The following is a 16,143-nucleotide window of genomic DNA, read 5'->3' as shown; positions in this document are numbered from 1 at the left end:
AGTCTTTTTAAAAAAAATATGTTAATACAAAACTCATATAAAAAAATTAAATTTTTAATCATAAATTTTATTCTTTTTTTAAAGTAATTATGCGATATTTACACACTCCACAATTGTATGTAGCATTATTCAAATATTAAGTAAAATTATTTAATTATTTAAAAAAATAAAATAATTTTAAAAAAAATAAAAGAAAATGTGGTGTGTAGTGTGAGATTTATAAATAGCAAAACTCTAAATATTATAATTAGGTTTGTGTATGGAGACTTAAAATTTTTATTTTATTTTATCTTATAATTATAATTTTTATACAAAATATAATAAATTAATTAATTTTTTTAAATTTTAATTTAATTATTTTAATTTTAAAATAATAATAATATTAAAATATAATATTTTAAAATAATAATATTATTAATAATAATATTTTAATTTTAAAAATATCAACTTAAATAAATAGTAATAAATAGTAAAATTTGACAATAAACAATATATGAAGTGATAAACAGTAAAATTTAAAAGTAAACAGTGAGTAAACATTATAGTAATTGTGTGTGAACAAGAATAAACAATACACAATTAGGTTGCAAAATTAAAATAATGGAAGCCACATCTTTTCTTTGACAATTTGAGATTAAAGTTGAAAGTTAAATAAAATATTATTAAAATATATTATTTTTATATTAAAATTTTTTAAAAATTAAATTATTTCTTTTATTTTATGTAAAAATTTAAAAATATTATAATGATAATGAAAAATAACAGTGTCAAGTAAATTACTTGCGAGGCAGCTAGCCAGAAGACGGGATATATGTTTTCCAAAACCGTCTCTCGTAGCTTCAAGTTTCACTTGGCTGTTGCATGTACTCACAGGTAGTCCATGAAGAAATGATGGCTGCACAGCTAACCAGTGGTTACCATAACATGATCCTCTCTTTATAGAGTGGTTCTACAGCTGCACATAGAATCTCGACAGTGCAAAAGAATTATTATTTTTATTTACTTTAATGTATTTTCTTAATACCTTTAATATTTTTTAAAAATAAAAAAATTACAATATTATTAAAAAATACTATTTAATTACTAAATAAAAAAAAATTACACTATCCAGATCTCAATGTATAGCTTCAGCATTTCTTTTATATATATATATATATATATATATATATATATATATTGTTTTAAGTAATGATATATATAAAGTTTAAGATTTATAAGTTCTATATATATATATATGTTTTTTTTTTTAAGTGATGGTTGTAGCCACTGATAATACTTTTGAAAATGATAGCCGCACAGCTGGTTACCATGAGATCCAGTACCATATCCATACTGACTTATGTCCATCAACTTGTGATATTTATAATATTTGTTTCCTTTCATAATTTTCATTTATAATATATTTTTTATACGCAGTTAATATCATGTATAATATATATATATATATACACACACTCGAGTTATCTCATTGATTGGCCTTGTTTTGATCGTGCGTAATCTTTTGGAACGAGGCCAAATGGACATGCATGCAGCTGACACTGAAAGAATCTTATTAAATTATGTCTTCCTCGCCAGCTGTAATATGCAGTACTGGCATGGACTTGACTTCCGAGTACTGGCATGTGAATCCCCAAACACGGGCCGAACAGTGGGGGCAGGCTAGCCTCGCTAGACTGGTCCTGCTTTAACATAAAGAGAACTCGTTTTCAGACGTTCGGTAAAACAGATGTATCTCGACTGTTCTGGCTATTCAATTATTTCCTTCCCACCTGATCCGACCAAAAAACATAAAAGAAAAAAATATATATATATATTTATAAACTAGTAAAGCAGCTGATGCACGTGTACCCAGTCGATATTTTTTTTAAGTGTAACAATTTAAAAATTTTTCAATTTAGTTATAAATAGACAGAATTTCATTTATATTTTAACAATTTTCTTCCTCTTCATAATAAACATATAAACAACAAAATATTACACTGCACAGATATAAACAACAAAATGAGTTATGGATTTATTTTTCTGTCTAGGTATCATTTGATAAGTAAGTGTCGGTTAGAAGTTAATGAGAAATGAGGGATTCTCCATCACTGACCTGAAATTCAGAAGCTATTTCACTATGTGCTTTTGCTCTTCTGAGAACACTAAAGCATATCAATAATTTGTAGAAGCAGATAATAGCACAAATTGATTAGGAAATGTGTTGATTACATATAACATAGCAAATTACTTCATTTTAGTACACTGCAGGTAGAATTCCATGCATATTATGCAGTAGTCATCAGTTCATCTTTAATTATGTTATTACTACAATAAATGGCAAAAGTTCAAAATGTCCTAAAATAAAGAACAAAAGAAATAAGTACATCTCATTCAGTATACTGAAGCAACTGAGGTTATTCATGTGAATCAACATGTTTAACAGGAGAGCAGCAACACTGTCATGATTGTTGATATCTTGATCCACTGGAATTTTTTCAAATAACAAGCAAAGATTTTACAAGTGAATTGTAACTAAAAAATTTGTAAAATGACAAGTTTCAATTGGGATTTAGAGAACATTCATGGAGGAGATGAATAAAATTATTAGATCTAAAATACCATCTCTTAAATACAATTAGTATTTCAGATTCATATTACGGTTTTGTAAGAAATTGTGCATTATTAAAGGAAAAATAAAATGAAACACATAGAAGATCTAACAGAAGATAGAAATACAAATATGAATATTTGTGAAGTATTATTTTATTATGTCGAAACAAAATTACAGAAATTTGAGGCTTTTCGCCTCAATCTTTAAACGCTCTTGCTCTTCAAAAATCTGCATACCTTTCCTATCTAAAGGAGTAGCCACTCGAAAAGAAGATTTAAGCAAAGATTTTAAATCTCTGTTATCTCGCTTTAGTGCTTCCATCTTCATGTTGGACTCCATAAGAAGCCGCTGAAGGATAGCAATATTCTCGTGGAGTTTGTCAACCCCACCAGTCCTGGATTGTAGTCGCTGAGAATATGCGACAATGGCTGATGAGTATCGGGTACCGAGACTCACAAGCTCGTAGATAAGTTCATTATCTGACTTATTAGTCAGATCATTATTAGATTGCATAATAGCACCTACGGAAGAAGCAAAAACAACTGGTGAACGAGGTGCAGAATACCTCATGTAGTGGTAATGAGAAGATTGTTGAGCCATTGCAAAGTGAGAAAGCAGAAAGAGATTGCAGAGTAAGAATGTAAACTAATTTCAGAAAAGTAAAGAAGATGAGATGCGAAAGAAGATGAACTGAATAATTCTTTTATAGAGAAAATTATGACGACTCATCTCTTGTGAAGTATTTCTCTACAATAGACAAGAGCAATGTAGTATCATAGCTGCGGTGCCTGACATCTACAGAAGAGCAAAGTAGTGTCATAGCTATGCGGTGCCTAACAACTACAGAAGAACAACGTAGTATCATAGCTGCGGCGCCTGACAACTACAGAAGAGCAACGTAGTATCATAGCTGAGGCGCCTAATAGCTATAGAAGACCTGTAAAAATTCTACGGATCAGAGTTGTCTGGTCTAAAACAAAGGGCCACCGTTTTTGTTGAAAAAAACAGAGAAAGAGACAGAGGTTAACGGCTTAATTTTGATGAATTCTCTACTAACTATGTCATTTAGAAGAATATTTAAAGTATATCGCTTATGTTTTTCTAAGGCAATCGAGAGCTTACCACTGAAATCGAAAATCTTAGACATGGGTACAGCTAAAAAAACCCAGGAGGTCGAATCCGCACCGTTTTCCACCAGAAAACCCTCCAAAGAAAACAAAAAAGAGAAACCCAAAGAAGACAACGGCCAAAATCTCTTTGTACAGAGCTTTAGGGCAGGAGTTCATGAGAGTAACAAAACTATCAGGACATGAAAACCCTATGAGATAGGGCAAAAAAAAGTAGAGAAAAGAAGTGAGAGGAAAGAGAAGGTGAGGAGCGAAATGATAGAAGTCGGGGTGGCTCAATGGGGAATACTTTTATGAGTTTTGTTATATGCAAGCACAGTCGCGTACTAATCTGTGTACCAATACTGATTCATTCATACTTCAAATTTAAATTAACATTGTTTTCAATAAAATCTACTTTTTGATCAATCACATCACATTGGTGTATAGATCAGTACACAATTGTGCTTACAACTATATTTTTCCTACTTTTATTTCGTTAGAGTAATGTGGGAGGTTTGTGTACGTGACAATACACACAAGAGAAACCCACATGCAATATTTTTGTGCTGAGAAGTGGATTCTGTCCCACCAAATGAAAACCAGTCGTCCTTAAAACGGTTTTCGGTTTTTTTTTTTTTTTTTTTTTTGTGAATTACGACTTGTTTGGATGCTCAACTAAGTCTGTCTTCGACCCGTTACATTGTTAGATTAACTACTCTACTCGCAACACTATGAACATGATATAACATCATATTTAATACATTATGCTACCCGTTTATTATATTTTCTGAAATTGTCTATCTTTATTTTTTAAAACTAACAAATATAATAGTACTTAACAAATATAATAGGTCTTTGTCTCCTCAAAACCAAATCCGAGCGAAAGCTCTTAGATGTGTCGGTAGGAGGGAGCTTTCGAGAAAGGGACTTAGCACTAACTTTCCCTGTAAACTTTTTTATTCGATAGAGATTAGATGAGCATCATGAAAGTTTTAAAAAATTCACGTAATGGGTTTTCAACTATTCAAACGATGACTTCTCCATTGTTCTTATCCGATTCCACCTGTACCGCCAAGAAATAGAATAGTTTTATTCACCATTAATAAGGATCCTTGACGTTTATCCGCTAATTTTCGTTTTGAATTGTGTTAATTTCGTGTTGAGAATTTGTAAATTTGAATTCAAAGCTGTCGATCATTATATAATTCAATTATTTATGGGCTCCATCGTTACAAACGCCCAAAATTATCGAATGTAGATTAGCACAAACACTACAAGAAATATGTTATTTAGTCACGATTTTCCTCCCCATGACAACCGCTGGTGGGAAATAGATGGCTTATGCCACAACAAGTCAACAACGAAATGGATATTTTGTTTAGTTTTTTAATAGTAGTATATTTCCTTCAGGAAAAAAAAAAAAAAAAAAAAAAAAAAAAAAAACAAAGCTCGTGGCCGGAGCAAAACATGTGATAACTTAAAAAAGATGGCTTGGGGCATATGAAAAGTCTTATGGCTTTTTGTGGCGTTGGTTCAGTATTTATTTTTTTAGTTATTTACTTTTTTTTAAAATAATAATAATTAAGCCTTAGATTTGATAAATTATGATCAAACCCTAAAATTTTTATGTGTAGTTATTTTTACGTATTTTTTATATACTATATTAATATGATTTTAGTAAGCCAGCTAGCCTTACATTTTCATTATTCTATTTGGTTGATTATGATATATAATCAAGATCATCCCCTGCATGCTAGCTTCTGAAAACAAATCCATCGCCATCATCATGCAGCAGCTACCTAGAGAAAATAGCCGGTATTGAGATACATAATTATAAGGGTAGTTGTTGAAGTGCATCCATCTAGCTTGACTTGGTCAATGCATGCATCATTTACCCAAAAAAAAAAGGTATATAAATGAAGAAAAATGCACATGGAGGAGTACGAAATAAAGAGACAGTGATGTAAATGATATATATAGTAGTTGATTAGATGCTAATTATAAAAAATTATACAAAATAAATAGAGGGATCACACGTGAATAACACTGGAGAATCTCCATGCATGCCAACTCGATTATCGATAGATGATGGGATTCAAGACTTGATTTAGTTTATGATACCCATTATGGGAACCAACTACTCACGTGCCCACTGCCATTCAACTAACCCTTCGTCACTTTAGGACTTTGTTTCCATATAATATCTTTATATTAATAAGTGCATATAATATCTTTATATTAATAAGTGTCTTGATCTACAGTGTTTTCGTCTAATATTTTTATTTCTAATTTTACCCTTAACTTTATTCCAAAATTACGGGGAGTTTGTTTTTATTTCTGTTTTGTCCATTCTCCCTTTAAAATAGTCCAAATTAGCCCTAACAATTTAAAAAAATATATAATAGTATAAAATAATAAAAAAAAGTAAGGAACCCACAAGAAGGAAGATATGTTTGCTTTGATTACGGAGGACAAGGCGGGACCAACATTGAATAAGGATTTGTCATCTACTTTCCAATGACAATTCGAATCCACACGTCTAATATCAGTTATCCATTGCACTATCACTATTGATAAAAAAATTTTTAATATACGTAATCCCTGACATCATTTCGGTGGAAAAAATCATTTAGCTCGATTCTTTTTCATCCATGTAATTTGGCACCCTTGAGCTTCCTTTTATTGTTGCATGTGAGACTAAACATTATATATATTGTTTAGTCTATATAAAATGTGAAAATTTTCCAAGTGTTGAAAATTTGAAATTGTCCATATCTTAAAAGACTACCACTTACCATCTCAGAAAAGAATCAAGTAGTCTTGCTCATATTGGACATTTGAAACTGATCGTATTTAAAACCTTATCCCACGTGAATAGTAACTGATACTTTTTATAAGATGGGTTCGAATAATTGAGTGGATCAGATTAGGAAACGTGCTGGTTGGAGATTGAAATAAACTGATCATGATCAACTCAGTTCATTATTAATTATTATTCATGTTATGCAAGAAAAATTTATACTATTATATTAATTAGCTCTAAAAATCATTAATATTTTTATATATAAAATCGTATCCAATATTTTCTTATACAATTTTCTGCTCAATAATTGCGCACTATAAGCATCAATCTATGTATCAAGCTATCATATATAGCAGCCAGGAGAGAGAAATTTAATGCTCCAATGAAGACCTTGTACAAAGATCTCTGTTTGGAACTTTTGAAACATAGAAGATGATTTAGTGAGAAAATATTATAGTGAAAGTAGGGCCCAGTAGGGTGGGTAGGTGGGTGAGTTAATATAAAAAAATATATATTAAGAAGATTATATCAATAAATTAGATAGCTTTCACGTATCTAGATTGTCTGTGTATATAGAGTTCGTGAAACTTCTGAGTAGACCCCATTCGATTAGTAACATCATTATAAAAAAATAAAAAAACATTAATTATGATAAAAAAATAAAAAATAAAAAATAAAAATTGTGCTTCTAAGTTAAAGAAAGAAAATGAGAGAGAAGTCGACAACTATTAATATAGATTTAACCCAACTTTCCTCCAGTTTTTCAGGCCTAGAGTCCCTTCAAAGATCCCACCCATGATTTTTTCAAACTTTCAAGCTGGCACTGAAAGGATCGATAAAGATGCCCAACTTTTACCCCCCAGTGTGCATGCATGGTTAATCTTAGATCATGTTAATCTTTCTCTGATATAATATATAAATATATATATTTATGTATGTATGTATATTGCTGGCTAGCAATGAGAAGAACGAGGAACTTCCAATCAGGACATAAAGACAAGAGAAGCATCACATGCCCTTGCAATTATTTTTCGGAAAAAAGAAGCCCACTTTATCAAAAGGCACCAAGGTCACAAATATATGATTATGGATATGACTATGATTTCTTGAACCTTCGCAGCCCCACGCGATGCAGAGCAGTCGAGCCCACAGCTGCCTAACGCTCCACGATGGCCTGTGGTCCGAGACTCAAAGGAGCCGACACGGTGGGAAATGATTAAGTCTTAACAAAAGTCTCATGAGCTGCCTCCTCTTTATTTTTTTCACTGCAGTCTGGTCCTTTACATGAGTAGTACCTTTGTTCTTTGCTGGCGAAGAAATGCTTTTTCGGCCATGATCAGAATTATCAACGTCGACCTGATGATCAATGAGAGAGAGAGAGGTTCAGCAAGAAAAAAGTAGAAAGAAAAAAATAAACAAAAAGACATGGAGATGAAATTACCATGATCTTCAAGCCCACGTCCAAGCAATCAATGAGATTGAGCTCTGCATCAAACCCACAATCGGATTGATCCTCATGACTACATGAAAAAAGCGGTGACCGAGAAAACGTGAGAAATCAATACCGGATATCGCAGATCCTGATCGATCGTCATGGCTTTTGTAGGTGAGTAATCTTCTGGGTAGTAAAAAGTTTGAACTTTTTGGTGAGGTGGAGTGGATCTTGAGGCTTTGGCAGAGAGCTGGGTTCGTGAGCTTCAGAGAGAGAGAGAGAGAGAGAGAGAGAGAGAGAGAGAGAGGTTTGTGAGAAATGAGTGGGAGCTGAGGAAGAAATAAAAGATTATAAATGTAAAAAGACTAAAACATCTGTCGGCAAAACAGAAATAAAAGAAACTGCCTGTAATTTTGGAATAAATTAAGGGCAAAATTGGAAATAAAAATATTAGACGAAAACACTGTAGCTCAAGCTATTGGCACTTATTGATAATAAGATATCAAATACCATACACTATTCTTTATATTATTTTTTTAACATATACTATTCTTTTTATTATTTTTTTAACTCTTTTTTCTTATTAAATTGAATTAAGATTTAAAAATGTAATATTATAATATTTGTTTTATTATATGTTAAAATTTAAAAAATATTAATATATATTTATTAATATATTGTAGTTATTAAAAAATATAAATTTTTACTTTTATTTAAAATTATATTAATCAAATCAAATCAGTTATATCTTTCAATTTTATTTATTTATATAAAATGAATAAATTTAAATGAGTGCTAATATATTTTTAATTAATTATTAACTTAATAAAAAAGAATGCCATCGTACGACTCATTATCTAATTAAATTGAATTAAGATTTAAAAATGTGATTCATTTAACTTAATAGATTATATTCCTATTGATTTATATAATTAAATATTCATAATTTAAATAGGAATTAAAACACGATTTGCCTACCCTTAAACTTGCCTACCCTCTTTCACCAGTTGTCCATTGGTGGTGAAACAACTGTCTGCCATCTTATTGGATCATGAATTACGTTTTCAGGGTGATGTCATTCTAAGGACGTCCTCTCAACGAATTAAACGCAGAAATGCTAAAATTACCGAATTCGGACCAAAAAATTCTACCGAATCCTTTTTTTTTTCAAATTTTTTTTTTAAGTTAGTGTTTAAGTAATTTTTTTAAGTGATGATATAATTTTTTAAAAAAAAAAATTTAAGAATATAAAAAAATTAAAAAAAAAGGTTCCATTCAATAAGAATTCAGACTACACGAAAGGTGAATATAGCACCGCTCAATTAAATGAGACTGTACTGTACGACCTTATTGACTAGTTGTCCATTGATTAGACTATTTTCTTGGCCGAGCATTTCTATTTTAAAAAAATTAAGAATATTAAGAAAATAGAATGAAAAAAAAAAAAAAAAATTTTGCTACATACAAACACAGTCGCACACTAATCTGTATATTAATACTGATTTATTTATACTTAAAATTTAAATTAACACTATTTTTAATAAAATTTATTTTTTGATCAATCACATCACATTAATACACATATTAATATATAATTATACTTACAATTATATTTTTCCAAAAAAAAAATTACCTTGTCAATTATTAGATCCCAAGCATTTCTCGACAATGAATCCGTGGGGCATGCAGCTTGAATTTATAAAGATAATGGATCAAAAGATCCCGACCATCAATCAAAAAGCAAAACTGTACAATTGTGTCATCATTCCCACATGCGAACCAACTGGTCACGAAAACTTATTTGTTTTGTAGTGTCGGGAGAATCTCTGGATATTCCCGATCGCCCACCCTTGTTTTATTTTCAAAATTCATGTTTCTTTGTTTGTCTTCTTGCTATAATTTACTGGTGTCAATCACTATGTAGATATAATTTAATAATAATGTTACGTATAATTATTTTTATATATTTTTTACATATTTTATTAATATGATTAATTACGTTAATTTTTTTTAATATTTAATCAATTACATAATTAGAATGTATAAAAAAATATATAAAAGTGATTATACATAAAATTTTTGTAATTATTATCCATTTTTGACAAACCTATGCAGGACAATAGGCAATGTACACCTTAGAGAGGATATAATGGCTGAGGAGGCCTAAGTAGATTTGGGCCATTAGCCAGCCCATGGCCCACCTCACTATACAAGCTCTTATCAGTTTTGAGGAATCTCGGCCCGTTTCCAATAACAACGAGATAACTATCTAGTAGTAACATTGGCACATGTTTATTTAAAGAAAAGCAGTAGCACCTCGCAGATGCAAATGTTTATTTAGTGAGAGTTTTTAGAGCTTTTGACAACACAAATTTTATCATATGGATAGATTCTGTAATAACATCGGATAATATTTCTATATTTTTCAAGAATTAAATAATTAATTAATTAATAGAGTCCAATATCAGCATCACTAGATTGCGAAAAAAGCGGACAAAAAATAAAAGCAAACGTGCCGAAGTGATTTTAATTAAGATGTTTGGTGATGTCAGTATCCGAATTTACTGCTGAGATGCCATTTTCCTCATTGATGACTTCCCCAACCCTCTTCTAATGTTCAGTTATTGTCTTTTGCTGTTTTCATTGTCTGACCACCGAGTACAGAGCCAACTATGATTCTCAGTTCTCACATGGTACATTTTGACGCATGCATTCATGGCTTATGTTTTTACTTTTTTCCCCCCTCTTGGGCAGTTGAAGTTTTTACTTGAAATGATATTTCGTCTCTATTCAAACTGATTTCTTTAATAAGCTAATTCAATCAATATCATCCAAACTTACAAGAAAAATAAAAAGATTTGTAAGTTTTTTCGAAAGCAATTCTCGAAGTTACTCCTTTATTTTTCTTTTTCCCATTTGTTAGCTGGTGTATATATATATATATATATATTTATATATATATATCGGTGGACATAAAATTAAAGACTTTTGCATCAGAAATTTTATCTAAGTTCCATGCATATTTTTTAAAATGTCGGAGTACTATGTGAAAATAAACCAATTCATCAATTTCCTCTTTCAGATGTAACGTTAATAAATATTTAAAGAATTTGAATGAATATCCCATCATCGTTGAAGTGAACACGGCCAATATTATTTCAAACACTCTTCCAGTACTTATGGACGGGGAAAAATAGTCCATTGTTTCCCTTCAAAACCATTAATGTCAATGAATCATGGCATACTGTTGAAACTTTTGCGCTCATAATAATTCCCGATAAAACATTTTGCTGGCCAAAATTCATCATGGATCGATTCAATAAGAATTTGTTGCGATTGCTATTATTATTATTATTATTATTATTATTATTATTAGATTTTCAATAATACTTGGACTAATAAATTTTCTTCCTCTTGTGTTTGGCTTCGTGAAATGCCATTTTGTCAAATAACGCTCTAAGGAAGGCAAAGAGCAATGCAACTCCAAAGTCCAACCTCTGCCATATGTTTTATCAAATTTTATTTGAATTTAAATAATAATTATTCTTTTTTTTGCAGGCTACTGAGGCCTCGAGCTTCAACATGATTCCGCAAATGCATACAAAGTTATCTTGGTTTGTAAACTTACTTTTATAAGATTTGTTTCGTAACCCTTTTCAAAAGAAAATAATCCTTCTTTTACATTTTTTTGTTGTTTTAGTTCCACCCACCTTAGCCGCATGTTTTCTTTCTTTAGTGAATGAAATCAAAGGAAAAAAGAAGGAAGATTGGTTTAATAGTCGGTTAGTTTTCTCATAAGTTAGATTTTTTAATGAGAAATACTTTTTGCAGTCGGGAAATGCAGTCGGCATGCAGTCGTAGAGAAAAAAGTGAATTAATACGAAACTTACATGAAAAAAAAATTATTTTTATAACTTTTTTTTATTCATGTAGGTCTCCCTGAATATAAAATAATTTTTTTATAATTTTTTTTATTTATTCCGTACAACCGACTGCACGCCGACTGCATTTCCCGACTGTATCTAGTAAAGCCTTTTTTTAATTACCTTTTTGCTTGGTCGGTGTCTAACTAACCTTTAATTTGTTTAAATATTCGCGTGAACAAATCATACATGCATATGATTCAAAGAAATTTCATAAGCATGAAATAATTCGAGGAAACCATTTCTTGTTTGTCGGTCTCTCTTTATTCTACTCTCCTCTCATTGTTATATTTAATTTTTTTGTTTTTATTTTTACTTTAAATTTTATTGAATATCTCGTTGTCGGTGGAGTGATCAACACACTACAAGAAATTTAATTTTTAGGGACGAAATTTCTTAGGGACGAAATTAATTTCATCCCTAAAAGTACTTTTTTGAGACGAAATTTTAATTTCGTCTCAGAACATGGAAAACCTTATAAATCCATTCGAACTAAAAAAAATTAGTTCGAACTTGAGATTTTGAGACGAATTAGGTCGTCTCCAAAAATCTATACCGTTCGAACTAATTAAATTTAATTCGAACAGAAAATTAATTAATTCGAATGCAATATTATTTGTTCGAATTAGTATTAACGTGTTCGAACGGTATTATTTAATTGAAAAGATATATTGTTAAAATTGTAAGAATACATATTTTTTCTATTAATTTTTTTATCATTTCCAAAGTAAATAAAAAGTTCTATATATTATATATTATGATTTACAATGAATTAAAATATTTACAAATTCATAAATAATTAATTTTATGTAATTAATTTAAAAATATTTTAGTTAACTAAATATTAATTTAAAGATAGTGTCATTTTTTCAATTATCGTGAACACTAAGTATAATGAGAAGAAATGTGTTATTAACAATAAAGACTAGGCTAGCAAACACTAAAAATAAAAACTATACTGCATTAATAATTATATTCCAAAATGAGTTAGACGTTCTATACAACATAAAAAAGTAAAAAAATTACTAATAATATTTATTTATTATATAAATCAAAATCCTCCTGTAAAGTTTGCAAGCGTCCTTCTAGGTCCTTAAGCTTCTCCATCATGGGCTGAATGAAGTCCCTCAATAAAATGTCGCGGTGGTCCGCCAATATAGCTCGTACCTCATCTGGAGTAGCCCCAGCAGGGTGTCTCTCAATAGGGGCAGCAGCAGTAGAAGTTGGATCAGTAGGCAGAGGCTGATCCTGTAGGACTGGACGAGTTTTCGACAAGTGACCCTTGCTCTTACTGAATGTGATCTTGTTAACGGGCCCCATCTGTGGCGACCTCCGCTCAGTCAAAGTCACTGTAACTCCTGAATGGAGTAAGAGGTTAGATATCAAAAGCGCAAATGGTAGACTACCTCCACCCGAATAGCGTGACTCTGTGCGAATGCAGAGGAAGAAATATAATGCTAGATCAATCGGCTCTCCCTGTGCTAACCGTAACAAAAATCTGGCCCGCTCGATCCCAAAATCAGTCTTGTGTTTTTTCGGATCAATGTTATACACAACAATCAAATTAAGCATTCTGAAAAATGCTATACAGTCGGCCTGTCTGATCACTTTACTGCCATCATATGGAGGAGCCTCAGGGTCTCGCACTAGGTCACGAACCTGATCGTCTGTGAGACCATCATCAGGTACCTCATCACCGCTCTCGCTATCATCCGAGCTAGCATCCAGCTCTGCGGTCTGTACATTCGGCACTGGCGATGAGGATGCGACTGTTGTGTCCTCTCCAGATGGTGCAGTCGTTGATCTCGCAGCTGCTCTCGTTGCTGCTGTTGCAGGATAGGCACCGGGCTCTCGTCGCAAATCTAGAAACTCAGCAATAACGCGGGGAGAGAATATAATACTCACTCCCCGGACCACTAAGTTATAGCATAGAGCATCACCAGGCTGCTCACCCATGGCACGGTAAAACTCACCGACCATCTCAGGATATGCTGTGCCACTCTGTCGACAGATCGGGGTCCATCCACGATCGGTGATGATGTCATGTATGCTCCGCCCCTCCCAAGTGAGGTCACGGAAGTCACCTAGAATGATCTCCCGCTCAACTAGTATAGGCCTGACGGCCGGCTGAGAAGGAGATGCGGAGGTACTTTCTACTGTCTGGGGTCTGGAACGTTTTCTTCCGCTGCTGCTTGCCATTAGTATACTGTTGATGTATAAAAGATATATGTGATCTAATTAAATTTAATTAGAGGAATGATGATGTTGTGCTATCATGGTTGACAACTGCTTATTCGAAGGGCCTTTAATTCCATTCGAATTAAATTATATTCATTCGAATGAAATTTAAATTCATTCGAATGAACATAAAATTAATTCGAATGACCTCAGATATTGCCATTCGAATTAACCTAAAATCCATTCGAATAAAATTATATCCCATTCGAATGAACATAAATTTAATTCGAATGGACTTGAATTCAATTCGAATGGAATTTATATTCATTCGAACGGACCTGAGCCAAACAGACATGGCTGAGTCGACTCAGAACCGAACCGACACATTCATTTTTATGAAGGAATCCAATATTTTAATCGGTAGAAATGATTTAGGAGTAAATCCCTATCATTTCTACCGATTATAATTGTGTCATTTGCCCCCAAAACAACAAAATGGGGCCGGATTGATTCAAAATCCGAACCCCCCAAAACTAACTAAAAAACTAATGAAAATAAAGCACCTTTAACCCATACCTCTTGTTCTAGGAGATTTGAGGAGTTGGTCGGAGTTGGTGGCGGCGTTGTGGCTGCTAACGGCGGAGGAATCGAAGAGTTCGAATGAGAGGAGGAACGAAATGATCCGGAAAGGAAACTGGTTCGCGGCTTAAATAACGTGATTTCGTTCGAATGGAAGAATAATTAGTTCGAACTAAAAGGGTATAAGTTCGAATTAGTAGGGTATAAGTTCGAATGAATTATATAATAGTTCATAAAAATATATATATATATATATATATATAAGTACAAGAGGTAAAACAATTGAGAAGTATTAGTAATAATAGTATATAATACAGAGTATACTAGTACTAATAAAAAATTTAGTTCCAAGTATATATAATAATATATATTAGATAACTATATATCAATAGTATAGAGTTTTATACTAGTTACTTATATATATTGTAAGTATCTAGTATATATATATGTAATAGTATATATATTATGGATTAGATGAGTATAAAATAGTATTGTCTAAAGCATTGCATTATAAAGTAAATATAGTAAGTATATAGTAAAACATTGCATTAATTATATGTATAAAAAACATATTTCTAATATATTTAGTTTGTATATTAATAATAAACCAAGTACTTGGACTATATTATAAAGTATTACAGTATTATTAGTTTTCATATTTTGATGGTATCTATACTTTAATATCACTTAGTATTATACTATTAGTGATACTTAGTATTATACTTATAGTGATACTAACTTATAAGTATAACACTATTAGTGATTGTAAATAAAATATTATACTATTTTAAATACATAATATTATAGATTGATAAGAAACTTAGTATTATGATATTAGTGACACTTAGTATTATATAGTCTATATAATTTTTACATATACACATAATAATATTGGGTGTATTATGTGTATAGTTATATATTTATCTAATTATCTGTTCGAACTAATATGCAGTTAGTTCGAATAGAGATAATTTATGTTCGAACAAATATTTTTTTGTTTGGAGGGAAAATTCGCGCCAAGTTATCAGTATATGCTGGAGAATATTCCTTTTTCTGTTCGAACTGGAAAAATATTAATTCGAACGGGAAAAATTGTGGGAAAAATTAGCGGTATTTGGATTTTCGCGTTCGAACTGATTAAAAGTTAGTTCGAACTGAAATGCACATATTATTAATCCGATCCTTTCACTTCATTTTCACTCGGATTGAAGATTGAGAAAAGGAGAGAGAGCGTGGCAGAGGCTGTGAGAGAGTGTTGTGGAGAGAGAGAGCTTGAAAGCGTTGAGAGAGAAGAGATTCTTGAGAGAGAAAGGAGAAGGACAAGAGGTAAGTTGTGTTTTTTTGTATTTTTCATTCCGATTTTCGTTTACAAATATCTATAGAGTTTTTGCATTTATTTGTTGGGATAGAACAACAGTTTAATGTGTTTTATGTAAATATATAGGTATTGTGGATTGACTAAAGTTTGAATTGCTAGTACAAGAGGTAAGTTTTATTAGTTTTCTAAGTTGTTTAATAATCATATT

The 16,143-nt window shown here is 31.2% G+C and overlaps 1 long non-coding RNA gene across 1 annotated transcript; it reads right to left on the bottom strand.

The window, feature by feature from the left end:
- Positions 1–7,496: 7,496 nt before the first annotated feature.
- LOC122294766 lies at positions 7,497–8,287 on the bottom strand. The gene is made up of 2 exons (XR_006237713.1): positions 7,947–8,287; positions 7,497–7,861 (listed from the first exon to the last, which is right to left on the bottom strand). It is a non-coding gene; the product is annotated as an uncharacterized LOC122294766 (long non-coding RNA).
- Positions 8,288–16,143: the final 7,856 nt, after the last annotated feature.

This window comes from Carya illinoinensis, chromosome 14 (genome assembly GCF_018687715.1).
Source record: "Carya illinoinensis cultivar Pawnee chromosome 14, C.illinoinensisPawnee_v1, whole genome shotgun sequence".
Classification (NCBI taxonomy): domain Eukaryota; kingdom Viridiplantae; phylum Streptophyta; class Magnoliopsida; order Fagales; family Juglandaceae; genus Carya; species Carya illinoinensis.
This window is presented reverse-complemented; position numbering and strand designations above follow the sequence as displayed.